This window comes from Lactuca virosa, chromosome 4, assembly GCF_052849685.1.
Source record: "Lactuca virosa cultivar CGN04683 chromosome 4, Lactuca_virosa_CGN04683_v6, whole genome shotgun sequence".
Classification (NCBI taxonomy): domain Eukaryota; kingdom Viridiplantae; phylum Streptophyta; class Magnoliopsida; order Asterales; family Asteraceae; genus Lactuca; species Lactuca virosa.
The window spans coordinates 495,827,806-495,840,046 of NC_136429.1; the positions used below are offsets into that span (position 1 = coordinate 495,827,806).

The 12,241-nt window shown below is 37.0% G+C and overlaps 1 long non-coding RNA gene across 1 annotated transcript; it reads left to right on the plus strand.

Annotated features, from left to right (window-relative positions):
- The first annotated feature begins 441 nt into the window (after nucleotides 1-441).
- Nucleotides 442-1,140, plus strand: LOC145169399 (uncharacterized). Its single transcript, XR_013742469.1, has 2 exons — nucleotides 442-814; nucleotides 905-1,140. It is a non-coding gene; the product is annotated as an uncharacterized LOC145169399 (long non-coding RNA).
- The last annotated feature ends 11,101 nt before the right edge of the window (nucleotides 1,141-12,241 follow it).

Here is a 12,241-nt window from a genome sequence, read left to right on the forward strand (position 1 = left end):
TTTAGTTTGATTTTAAAGTACGTTGTTAAAACTAGTAGAACCTAGATTCTAAGATGCATGTTCACTAAGTAAATCTTTTGATTGTTTCCACTACCTTTAGATAGTGTATTTGATACAATAAATCCCAAAAACTTTTGATTACTACAAACTAAATGACATTTAGACATTTAGTGGCACAAGTTTTTAATGGTATATTTTATTTGTGCCACTAAATGGTGTTTTTAGTGGCACATTCTAAAATGCAACAACAAAAATAGTGGTTTTAGTGGCCCTTAACGTTTTATGCAACTAAAAATCATATTTATTAGTGACACAATAATTTAAATGAATATATATTTTATTTTAATTTAGTCATTTTTTTTGTGCCACTAAAGCTATTAAGCTATTATTTTTGTTTTCCTTGTTTTCCCTCTTATATATCGATATGCTTTCCCACCGGTTATTTTTCATTTTTGTGTTCCTTCTTATATATCGATATCAATTTTGCTCCTGCTAAAAATATTTGCTTTGCATTTTTTTTTATCAACGCTATTGGCCGTGTCTCGAACCGGAGAATTTCTGTCTCCGATGCCGTTTTATCTCTATTCTGGTCCACCAACTTCTTCCTCTGTCTATCTCCTTCCAAATCTATCCCTAATATAATGTAAATGGACTTCCGATAGGCGAGGCTGCCGCCTCCGCTTCCTCCTTCTTCGGATACCCACCAATGACCACCACAACAACCAGTTGTTTACTGATAGGAGTGGAGTAATACAACAACCAGTTGTTTACTGATAGGAGTGGAGTAATACAAACTGGGGTTGGGATCATTTAGGTTCAAATTTCTATTTTTTGTTTACATCTGACTCTACTGATCAGAGTATCAAAATGTGTTGATTTTGTTGTTAACATTTTCCTATAGCAGCACATAACAAAAATGAAGATGATTGGGCTGCTGATAAAGCTCTCCAAGTGTTTGATATAATGCTCGAGAGAGGTGTGGCATTTGTATTAGGTTTTGTAAGACATAAAGAGTTGAGGAGGTCGAACTGTTGAGTGTAGAGATGTAATTCATGGGTTTTTTGTTTTACTGTCCACAAGGTTATGTATACTAATCATATTAATGGTTACAGTAATAACAGGAAAGTAAAAATGGGGTGAGGTTGTTTTCTAAAATGCTTAAGATGGATTTTCATCAAAATTCTTATACTTCCAATACATTGATACAAGGCTTTGTCGAATCCAGATTCTTTGATAAATTTCGGGTTTTACACAAACGGGATGCATGGTTTTCTTGTAAGTGTGTAAATTTACTTATGCTTTTTGCTCAATTAATTAATCGATTTGATCAAGTTTAATTATTTGTCAGTTGTTTTTTTATAACAAGATGATTTCCCCATTTAGTTTGAGGACTTTTTTTTGTCATATCAGCCAACCCTATTGCCTTGTACTCCATGATTTAGGTAAGAACAAAACAAATATCAGCCTAGCTCGTCTCTAATTTGTTCTTATGTTGTCATTGATGCCTTTTTCTCATATTCACATTTGGCCAATGATTTTGAAATGAATAATATAGGTTTAATAAACTCAAGTTATTTCCTTTGATATCAGCAACTGGTGCAGCAAAATTCAAAACTCAGTTTAGTTGCGTTAGCAAAAACTTTTTCTATAACCGTTTGACAAAATTGCAAAAATGGTCCCTGTGGTATGCAATTTTTTGGGGTTTTAGTCCAAAACACGACTTTTTTGGATTGGTTGTCTTTTTGAGCTAGTTTCATTGCGTTTTTGGTCCCTCTGAATAGTGAAATGACTATAATACCCTTAGGTTATTTATTTTTCATTTATTTTTCATTTCTTTCATTTTTCTTAAAATCTAAAATACTTATTTATTTATTTAACTAATTAAAAAAAATAAAAGTCTCTCTCTCTCTCTCTCTCTCTCTCTCTCTCTCTCTCTCTCTCTCTCTCTCTCTCTCTCTCTTTTCCATCCCACCGTCTTTCCTTCCCAAAGATCCGGTGATATCTTCAGCCAACCACCATTGTTCAATAGTCTTGAAGCTTTCGATCTACTCCTTCACTTTAGTATCGACCTGGATCTTCAATAGTAAACTCTAATTATTCTTCAGATCTTTTTCTTCTTCCCCATCGTGAAAGCCAGAATCAATTTGTCACCGACATCGACGTCTTTCAAATTGAGCAAAACAGAAACTGGATCGTATACACACACGATCTTGTTATTAGGGTTACGATTGGTAATGGTGAAATTGAACTTCGAGGTGAGTTTATCCGACAAAACTGAGGTTCAATTGATAGAAATTGAGAAGGGAGGCTGCCTGAAATGCAGCACCAGTGAAGTGATTGTTTGAAATTTATAGCCTGAGATGCAGCACCATCGGAGTTCACATCACCGTCATCTCCACTTCCATTTGAATGCCTACATTCTCCAAGATCACAGTTCCCGATGTTATCTCCCAGATTTCCATTCTCCCCAACAAACCAATTAGGATTCCATCTTATTTAGGTTTACCGATTTTCAAACATGATTTAAATTATCATATGGGATTTGGTTTTTTTTGTTTGGGTGAGAGTTTCAAACGATTTCAATTTTTCAGAAGCTTTTAGAATTGTTTTTTCTTTCCTAGAGGGGTAATCGAAGCTGATCATGTCCATGGTTGAAGGGTTTCACGAGAGGGCATCATAGGTGAAAGGCAAACTTCATTTATGATGGTGGTGGTGGCTACGATGTGCAGGTAATGGAGGGTGCTGAATATGGTGGGTTGGTGGCTGGTTGGAGGTGATGAACAGTGTTGGTCGGCCGAAGATATCACCGAATCTTTGGAAGGAAAGACGATGGGAGAGAGAGAGAGAGAGAGAGAGAGAGAGAGAGAGAGAGAGAGAGAGAGACTTTTATTTTTTTTAATTAGTTAAATAAATAAATAAGTATTTAGATTTTAAGAAAAATGAAAGAAATGAAAAATAAATAACCCAAGGGTATTACAGTCATTTTACTATTTAGAGGGACCAAAAACGCAATGAAACTAGCTCAAAAGGACCACCAATCCAAAAAATTCATGGTTTGGACTAAAACCCCAAAAAATTGCATACCACAGGGACCATTTTTGCAGTTTTGTCCAACCGTTTTATGTTCATAGATAATTAGGTAAATTACACGGATGGTCCCTGTGGTTTAGGGTAATCTGCGTGCTTCGTCCCTAACAACTATTTTTAACTCGGATCGTCCTTATTTTATATTTTTGTTGCACGCTTGGTCCCTGTCCGTTCTAAAAAGACTAATATACCCTTATTCATTTCTTTTTTTAGTTAAAATTTTATTTATTTATTATTTATATCAAAAATAAAATAAAAAGAAACCTAAACCTAATACTTCTCATTCCCACATTCTTCACCGACGTTTCTCCCACACCACGCCTCCACCTCCAGTTAACTCCCTCCCCTTTCAATACATCGGCGCTTTCTCTCTCCAACGTTCCCGACGAGTGTAGAGTCGTCGTCCCTAGCATCTGCTGCTCTCGCCACTAGCTCTCACCGCCATCGCCAATCCATTTCTGTAAAGTTGTTATCAACGATTCATCATCTTCTTCGTCGATTCATCATCTCCGATCACTGATTCACAGTCGTGGAAAGTTGTATCAAGTAGATTCGAGTATGGTGAAGAAAGATTTGATGCAGTTTTGTTACGAATCAGGTGGATGGGTTTACTTTAGGTCAAATGTTTGAAATGAAGGTTATGTATGTGGTTTGTTATCTGCTGTTTTTCTGATTTTTGTGTAATTCGAAATCCATTTACGTTTCATTACATTGTGAACAAAATCAAGAAACAACCCAACATGTTAGGGTTTTTGTGGTTTAAATCATCCATGGGTTGTAATCTATTTGAAATATCTTAGATTGTGTAATCGATTTCATTTTCAATTTGTATTTTTTCTGGGTTTCAGCAAATATGAGTTTGTGATTGTTGGATCTGTCTCAAATTGTTCATTGATTTTTGATTTCCTTCTTTTTTTTGTTTCCTTGTTTATGAATGCTTGGTAATATGAACATGGATGTGTTCCAAGTGAGATAAAGGAGGTGGGGCAAGAAGGCATTCATGCCAAATAAAGAGGAAGGTTATTGGTTTTCCATTAAGTAGGTTTTCCGATGAGTGGATTTTTGGTTGCAAATTTGCGGATGAAAATTGCCAGTGGTGATGGTTGAGGAAACTGACGGTGTTGGTGGTGTTGCAGGTGGTCGGTGATAACCTATTGGGATAATGAGTATTGGGATGGTGGGACCATGTTCTTTTTTTCATTAATGTTTTTTTTTTAAATTTAATATAATAATAATAACTGATTAAAGATATCAAAAAGGGTAATATGGTCATTTCAAGTCATCAAGGGACCAAGCGTGCAACAAAAATATAAAGTAGGGACGGTCCGAGTTAAAAAATGTTGTTAGGGACCAAACACGCAAATTACCCTAAACCACAAGGACCATCCGTGTAAATTACCCTAGATAATTTATTAAGTTTACAGGATTGTTGATGATTCTTTAAATATCTATGTAATGTATTGTATCTATTTGCATGTTTTGATAGATACATAATGCAAAAATTAGATTCTTGCAAGTCAAAAATGTGAAAAGCCTGTAAAAGAAATACACGTACATCAATAAACGTAATGGACCAAGAGGTACGATGTGCTCATCTAATAGGATAATGTGTTTTATATTATGAATGTACATAAAAAAGGAATAAAAAGAGGATCCAAATGTTTTTTTTGCTGTATATGTTTTTGTTAAGATATGTTTTTTATTTGAATCTAACTAATGTATTTGGATTCGTTATCAATGTTGCAACAAATTTAATGTTTCCGTTTTGGTTTAGTTCGATTTTTGTTCCGATGAGGTGAGGACAGAGAAGGAGGAGGGTGTCATATACACGAAGATCAGCATAACGGGTATGGTAGCATTTCACTATCAAATAGTTTTGCTTAATGATATACAATTGTTTGCAAGTTGGATAAAAAAGAGAAGCAATTATGCAAAGTTCGAGGTCAATTAACTTTTAATTTTCTTCCTAGAGTATTAGTTTGATAGCTTTACGGTTCGAATGATATTAGCACAACATCTAGAATTACTAATCTCTTTTTGAAAGACTTTTGTGGTTTAAATATTGAGATTATTGGTGTTAGACAAGTTAATTTTGAATTTAAATAATGATATTGTGTTTTCCATTTGGCATCTTACTTGATTTTTTATTAGAGTATACTATATTTAAATTTAAAAAATAAAAATTAGATCAAAATTTTTAATATTTTTTTGATGAAAAAATGTAACACTAAAAGTATGAAAAATTATTTATATTAGCGACTATATTAGTGACATAAAAGAAATTCCACCAAAACCAAATAATGTTATAGTGGCATAACAAAAAAGTGTCACTAAAACTCCAAAAAAGTTGCAGCGACACAATTGAGAAGTGTTATTAAAGGCTTTTAGTGGCAGCGCTTTTAATGACATTTTTTAGTGTCGTTGATTCCCCAGGGGTCTTTAGTGGCACCTTTTCGGTTTTATTGACACTTTTTTGTGGCACGAAATGTTATTTAGTTTGTAGTGGATCCAGTTGCAAAAAATGGCGACCGTTCGCACATTGATTGCATTTTCTTCCATTCATCAATGGACGATCTTTCAAATGGATTTATATAATACTTTTGTGAATGGCGACCTTCAAGATGAAGTGCACATTTATCTTCCCTAGTTATTGCTCGCCAACCAGGTGAAGTTTGTCGATTTCGGAAAGCTTGGTATAGTCTCAAACAAGCCCCTCGTGTTCGGTTCGAGAAATTCTACACGATGATTACTTCTCTTGGTTTTACTCGTAGTAATCATGATTCAACTTTATTTTGTTAGATAATCAAGTATAGGTCAGATCCTTATATCCTATGTTGATGATATGATTATAACAGGTGATAATCATGTTGGTATAGAATCTTTGAAGCTGGTTTACCTTATCGGTGTTATTTCTAATGGATTGAAGTTGCTCAATATGAAGAGGGTTACTTTTGTCACATACAAAGTATATTGATGATCTTTTTATTGTGATCGTCTTATGGAAAATAGGATTGTTGATACTGTTTTGTTGACTAATGATAAGTATTCTCCAACTTGACGGTGTCCCCTTATCAAATCCAAGTCCATATCAAACCACCGATGAGAGTTGGTTTATCTTACTGTCACTTGATCGGATATAACTCATGTAGTTCATGTGGTTAGTTAGTTTGTCACTACTCCTTCTACTATTCATCAAGGTGTTGTTCTTCGTATTTTGAGATATCTACGTGTAACATCATGACTTTTCATCCATTTTTTTTATATTTAAAAAATCTTTTAACGGAAAAATACAACGGAAGTCTATTTGTTAGTTTATTAAAAAAACTTTAATATAAAAACAACCACTTTCAAAAGATCCAAATTAAACCAAAAATCAACAAGTCTTTAAAACTCAAATAGAAAAAAAGTCAACAACAAGTCAAAGTGGCATCATCAATAATAATAATCTAATATAACTACCCCAAAAGGTCCTCATACTTGCCAAGACCTCATATCATGCTACATGTTCCAATACAAGGCAAATAACATGCAAAGAAACAAGTGTCAGCATATGCTAAGTGAGCTGTACAATGTTACGGAACATACATATCCCAAATCGATCGAACAAAGCATCATGAAGACATGCATTCAAAAACTCATATATCAAGGCATCGTATACATCATATAAACAACACAATTAAGCTCAATTAATATTATTCATCTTTAGAGCTTGTTCATTTAGTTACACTTCATTATTCATATTTGTAACTAGTTTTTATAACTTCATTCATCACTATAATATTATTAAATTATATTAATCTTCATTTTCATGATTAACAATTACTCTCCTCTTAATCTCCTTTGTAATTGTTGTTATAATACTTCCTATTTTTGAGTCTATATATTCAACAGTAACCCTATGGTAAGTATCTCGTTTGCTATTAACGTGGCCGGCATGACCCAATGCAATAAGTGAGGCACGACTCTCACTCATAACACCACCATCAATTGTTGTTGTGTTCGCTACTCCGACATTGCATATACTAGTACATGCGTTGTCGTTAAGGATTGGTATGAGAAGAGCCAATTCATCAAGTTACACCTTTCAAATCCCACGTGGTGTTTGCATATACGTTCCATTAATCATCAAAACCACTCTAGTCCTGGAAACCATTGACCATGCCTAACTGGTTGTCTAGAAAAAGCATTTGACATCAAAGTAAGCTTAAGCTCTTATCCTATAGGTATCTTTCAACCCACTTGGCCATCATATTATTCGGATAGGGTACATCGATGTCTAGGTTGCTACCATTAATCTCACTATGTGTATTTCCCTTTTATTAATAATCTATTAATTTATCATATAAGGAATTTACACATTTAAGCTCACTAAGTAAGCATGCATGTTCATTATCATATTTTAAAAGCATATTACTTCTCAACTTACTTCTTACGAAAACATGTAAATAAGTAAATACAAGTTAAAATATTTTACATCGCATATAAGTTCATGTATATATCATCATTATGGCTTGACAACATCACTAGCATGCACACATCACATAAAATCAACATAAGGTACTCTTTCTATCATGGCCCTAACACACCTCTCACATCAAAAGAATAAGAATATGACATATAAGCACCTAAATCCTCATAAATACAAGGAAACATAATAACCAATAACATATCACACACAATTGGGGTACATACAACCTAAACAACCTATGTTCATTACAATCCATCTAAGATATGTAATTCCCTAACAAAGTATTTTCAAATCCACAAAGATTAGCTCACCTTTGTCATGAATACGTTTTCTCCACTTCGAATCTTGTAAGTAATCGAGGTATCACAAACTCCCTAATACAACACAAAGAAGCACATTAATAGATGGTTTCAACTTTAATACTTTTACAACTTTAGTGTTAGTATTACAACTAGGTTTATGCTTATTTTTATTTGAATTTTAGGATTTCCCAGATTAACCTGCGGTAAGTGTTTTAAGCATAAAACATAATATTCAATTCCAAACGGGGTGATCATGATATGTTCAAACCTATTGACCAAATATTTATATTCGGTGGCACCAAATATAAGCTCCTGTGCATAATAGTATCTTGAATAGATATAAGAAACCTTAGGCTCTCCTTTTATATGTGAAAACATTAAAGAATACAAACAATGCATAACTCATAAATTCAAGACAACATGAACATATATATTTAACTTACCATAAGTTTAGCACATCCAAAGTCACATGTTTATATAATGTCATACTGTAATGCCCCGATTCTCGAGTATCAATTTATGGTTATAAATTCTCATGATTTCAAGGTCTACTTGACGAGTTGGTTGTCTGACGCGTCGAGTAGCAGCGGGTTGGTCCACGTATTTAAGTGACCTACTCGCCGAGTCCAAGAAGGGACTCGACGAGTAGGAGCTGGAGGATGAAACCCTAATTTTTGGGGTTTTTGCACCCTATTTAAAGGATCATTGGCCTCCTCAGCCTCCTCTTACAGCCTCTTGATAGTTCATAAACCCTAATCCGTGTGTGCATCATTCTTGTGTGTTTTAAGCTTTGGAAGAGGATTCTTGGTGGGAAGAGCTTGAAGAACAAGTGACTAAAAGCAAGGAACGTATGGGATCTGAAATCTACCTCAGTTAGCATCTTTTGGAAGGTATCAAGTCATTTGCTTGACCTCATTTCATTCTATATCTTATTAGGTTAAAGATTTGGGCTTTTCTAGCATAATAAGAAGCTATTCTTGGGTATGAGCTAAGATCTGAAGTTGTAAATTCAGATCTGAACTCTCTTTGGTCTCTAAGCCCATAAAGCTTTCAGCTTTAGCAAGTGTGAACCCCTCCTTAAGTGTAAAACTCCATTGCAAGCTTGGTTTTGTCATTATAAGACTTTAGAGCCTTGCATGCACGTATAGTTTGCAACTTTACGTGATAAACATGCCTTGGGAAGCTGGATCTGCAATATGGGACCTTAAGATGGCTTAAAAAGCATCTGAATGGATAATGGACTGAAGGGACTCGGCGAGTTGCATGGTAAACTCGGTGAGTCCGATGAAGATTGTCGTGGACGCGGCGAGTCAGTGGGGTGACTCACCGAGCCAGTTAGGGTTTTCCCGGTTTTTGGCACGCATGAACTCGACAAGTTGCAGCGGAAACTCGAAGAGTTGGCCAAGGAGTTTACGGCCGCAAACATTAGGAACTCGACGAGTCACTCAAGTGACTCGGCGAGTTGACGAGCTATACAAGGAACTGAACGAGTGACTGGTTGTACTCGGCGAGTTGAGGTCAACATGGACTGTTGACCTTGACCATTAACTTGGACTTTGACCAAGGGTTGACTAGTTGACTTCTGGGAGCATTTTGGTAAATTGGAAATTATAAGTATGGTTCTATGGTGAATATAGGTGGTGGAGTTGTGTCAGTGATCCGAGAGTGGAGCTTATCACTTCAGCGTGTCAGTTGCGAGGTGAGTTATCCTCACTATACTTAAGGGTCTAAGGCACCAAGGCCGACCCTTTGTTTTGTTATTGGGATTATTACTGTTGTGATATGTTAGTTCGGTTTCCTGGTAGATAGGGTGGTTATATGCTAGTATGATATGTTAGATCGGTATCCTGGTAGATCGGATGTGGTTATGTTTAGTGACCTATAGTTGGCCTGGCTGTCTTCATGCTAGTTGTTATGCCAGTTAGGTAGATCTGTGGGACTACCTTTAGTATTATGTGATTATCTGTATGTGCATTAGTTGTGTTATATGTCGACATATTATGTGGTATGGGTTGAGGTGAAACTGCTCGGTGCGGTAACCAACAAACCCGGGAACATTCTAGATACGAGCTAAGGGAGACTTGTATTGTGGGCTCGATGGCAATCTAGATGTGAGCTGTAGGCCCGGAAGGCAATCCAGACTCACACTGTGGGCCCAGAGGTAATCCAGTCTGTAAAGCTGTGGACCCAGTACATGTTGTTAGTTGTATATATGTTATGTGAAGTGTATCGGTATGTTGGCATTCCAACCCAATGGTTGAGGGCCTGGGGTATTCCATCCTAATGGATGATTGGACCCATAGTATGTTGCTTCTTATTGTATGTGTATTATTATGTGTATGGATATTTTGGGGGTAACTCACTAAGCTTTCGGGCTTATAGTTTTAGTTTCTTGTTTCAGGTTCAGCGGATGACCGCGGAAAGGCGAAGGTGTGACCATACACTTCCTCGATTGTTGATTATGATTTCTGGGAACTCTGATGTTTAGACTATTTTGAAAACAAATTGTAATAATTGAATGGTTTTAAATGATTTAAAAAGTTTTAAATTGGCTCGGATTTTATGGATGTTACAAGTTGGTATCAAAGCCTTGGTTTGAGTGAATTGGAGGAACACTCGTGTGAATCCAGTCTCAAATCAAGAAAAGATTTTCATAATGATTTTTAAATGGTTTTCACAATAAGTAAAAGAGGATGTGAAGTGTACGATCAGCAAGAGCCAGTAAGTAGACCCCAAAATACCATACGGTTATTTGATATTATGATACGTTAGAACAGCATGCTAGTACTAGGCTAGGGATCTTCAGGAATTGCATGATAGAATTGCTTGGTTACGTGATGCCTGCTAGCCTAGGGTTTCCTTTATATGAAATTGACATCATTACTATAGTTGTTTAGTGTATGCCTCATGGTTATACATAATTAAGATCTTATAGCCTGAGAATGCTTGATTTAGCCTTATGTTCTATTCTTATCTGATTGAGGGCTTAGGGTAGGATTGGATATTCGAAAGTCTATAGGGTCCAGCATTATGTATGACTAGCATACACTAGTGCTACAGGGTTGGTGAAAGTTTCATGGTTGGGTGGGTTGTGTGGGACCGGTAGGTCAGTTGTGAGACAGTTAGCCTTCCTCTTAGGAGTGAGGATTGATCGCTCCCTATGTTTATGTATATTGTTAGGGTGTTGTGGTGATACTTGAGACAAATATGGGTAGGTGTGGAAGGTAGTATGGGCCCGTACTACTGAAAGCACAGGACCCATACGCGTAGCAAGGAAGTCACAACCCCTGGGGTTTAGTTGGAAGTTGGTTCCCTGTTACGGTATGGATTGTTCGAGACGTTTTGAGACTGGATCCGGATCAGGATCAAGAGCTGGCAGTCAGGATAGGCCAGTTTTTCAGTGGATCGTGTCAGGGAGATCATCCGGGAAGAGGTGATCGAGATCGTTCGGGGACAGATTCCGGAGATGATTGGGTCTTTCAAGACCGTCATGGTTAAGTATTTTGTCGAGCGTCGTGCATCCATTGCTGAGACAGCTGCCGGGGTAGCTTCCGCAACTATAGCAACGACAGGGAGAGGAGCTGTTCGAGCTTTCCGGTACCGGGACTTGTTATTGGTACATATTCTGATGAGCAGAGGGTTGTAGTTATTTGGGATCGGGGAAGATGATCTGTACTCGTTATATTTCCGCGGCTTGAGCGGGAGAGGCTAGCACGTGAGTTTCTGGATTTGAGGCTCGGGGGTTTGCTCGAGGCCGCAATTTGAGTCGCGGGAACTCCGGAAAGGAGTGATGATTATGTTCAGCTGGGGTTTTACAGCTGGAAGTGGAATGGTTAATTGATGGATTGGATTGTCGTTTTATAGGGCAAGGATTGTGCCCTCTTAGTTTTTCGAGCTCGAAGGAGTGAGCAGGCTTGTGACCCCAGGGTCAGGTTGTATTCCAGCTCGGGGTCAGCTGGTTGCAAGAATAGGCAACATTACATCAGCACCGATGAGCGTAGGTGGGTCGATGTGGCATAAGTAATTGTGAGGTCCGATTTGCCTTGGATCTCTTGTATCAGGTGATAAGGATTGATTATCCAACCTATTTCACTTTTGGGATTGTAGACTAGGTCTTGGGAGTAGTTTGTAGCCCGGTTTAGGGCAGAGGTTGTTTCAGTTACAACAGTTCAGCAGTGGACGTTTGAGCTGGTAAGTGAGTCAGGGTGCGAACCCTGAAGAGAATAATTTCTAGAGCCCGAGAGCGGGAAGCTTGTTTGGAACACCTTTGGAAAAGGGGTATTATGTGGGAGGTCTGCAGATAGGGTCCCACAGAAGGGTTATTCAACATTGTCAGGATTCAGTGGCTTTAGCAACCGTTAGTGATTGACGGACTAAAACGCCA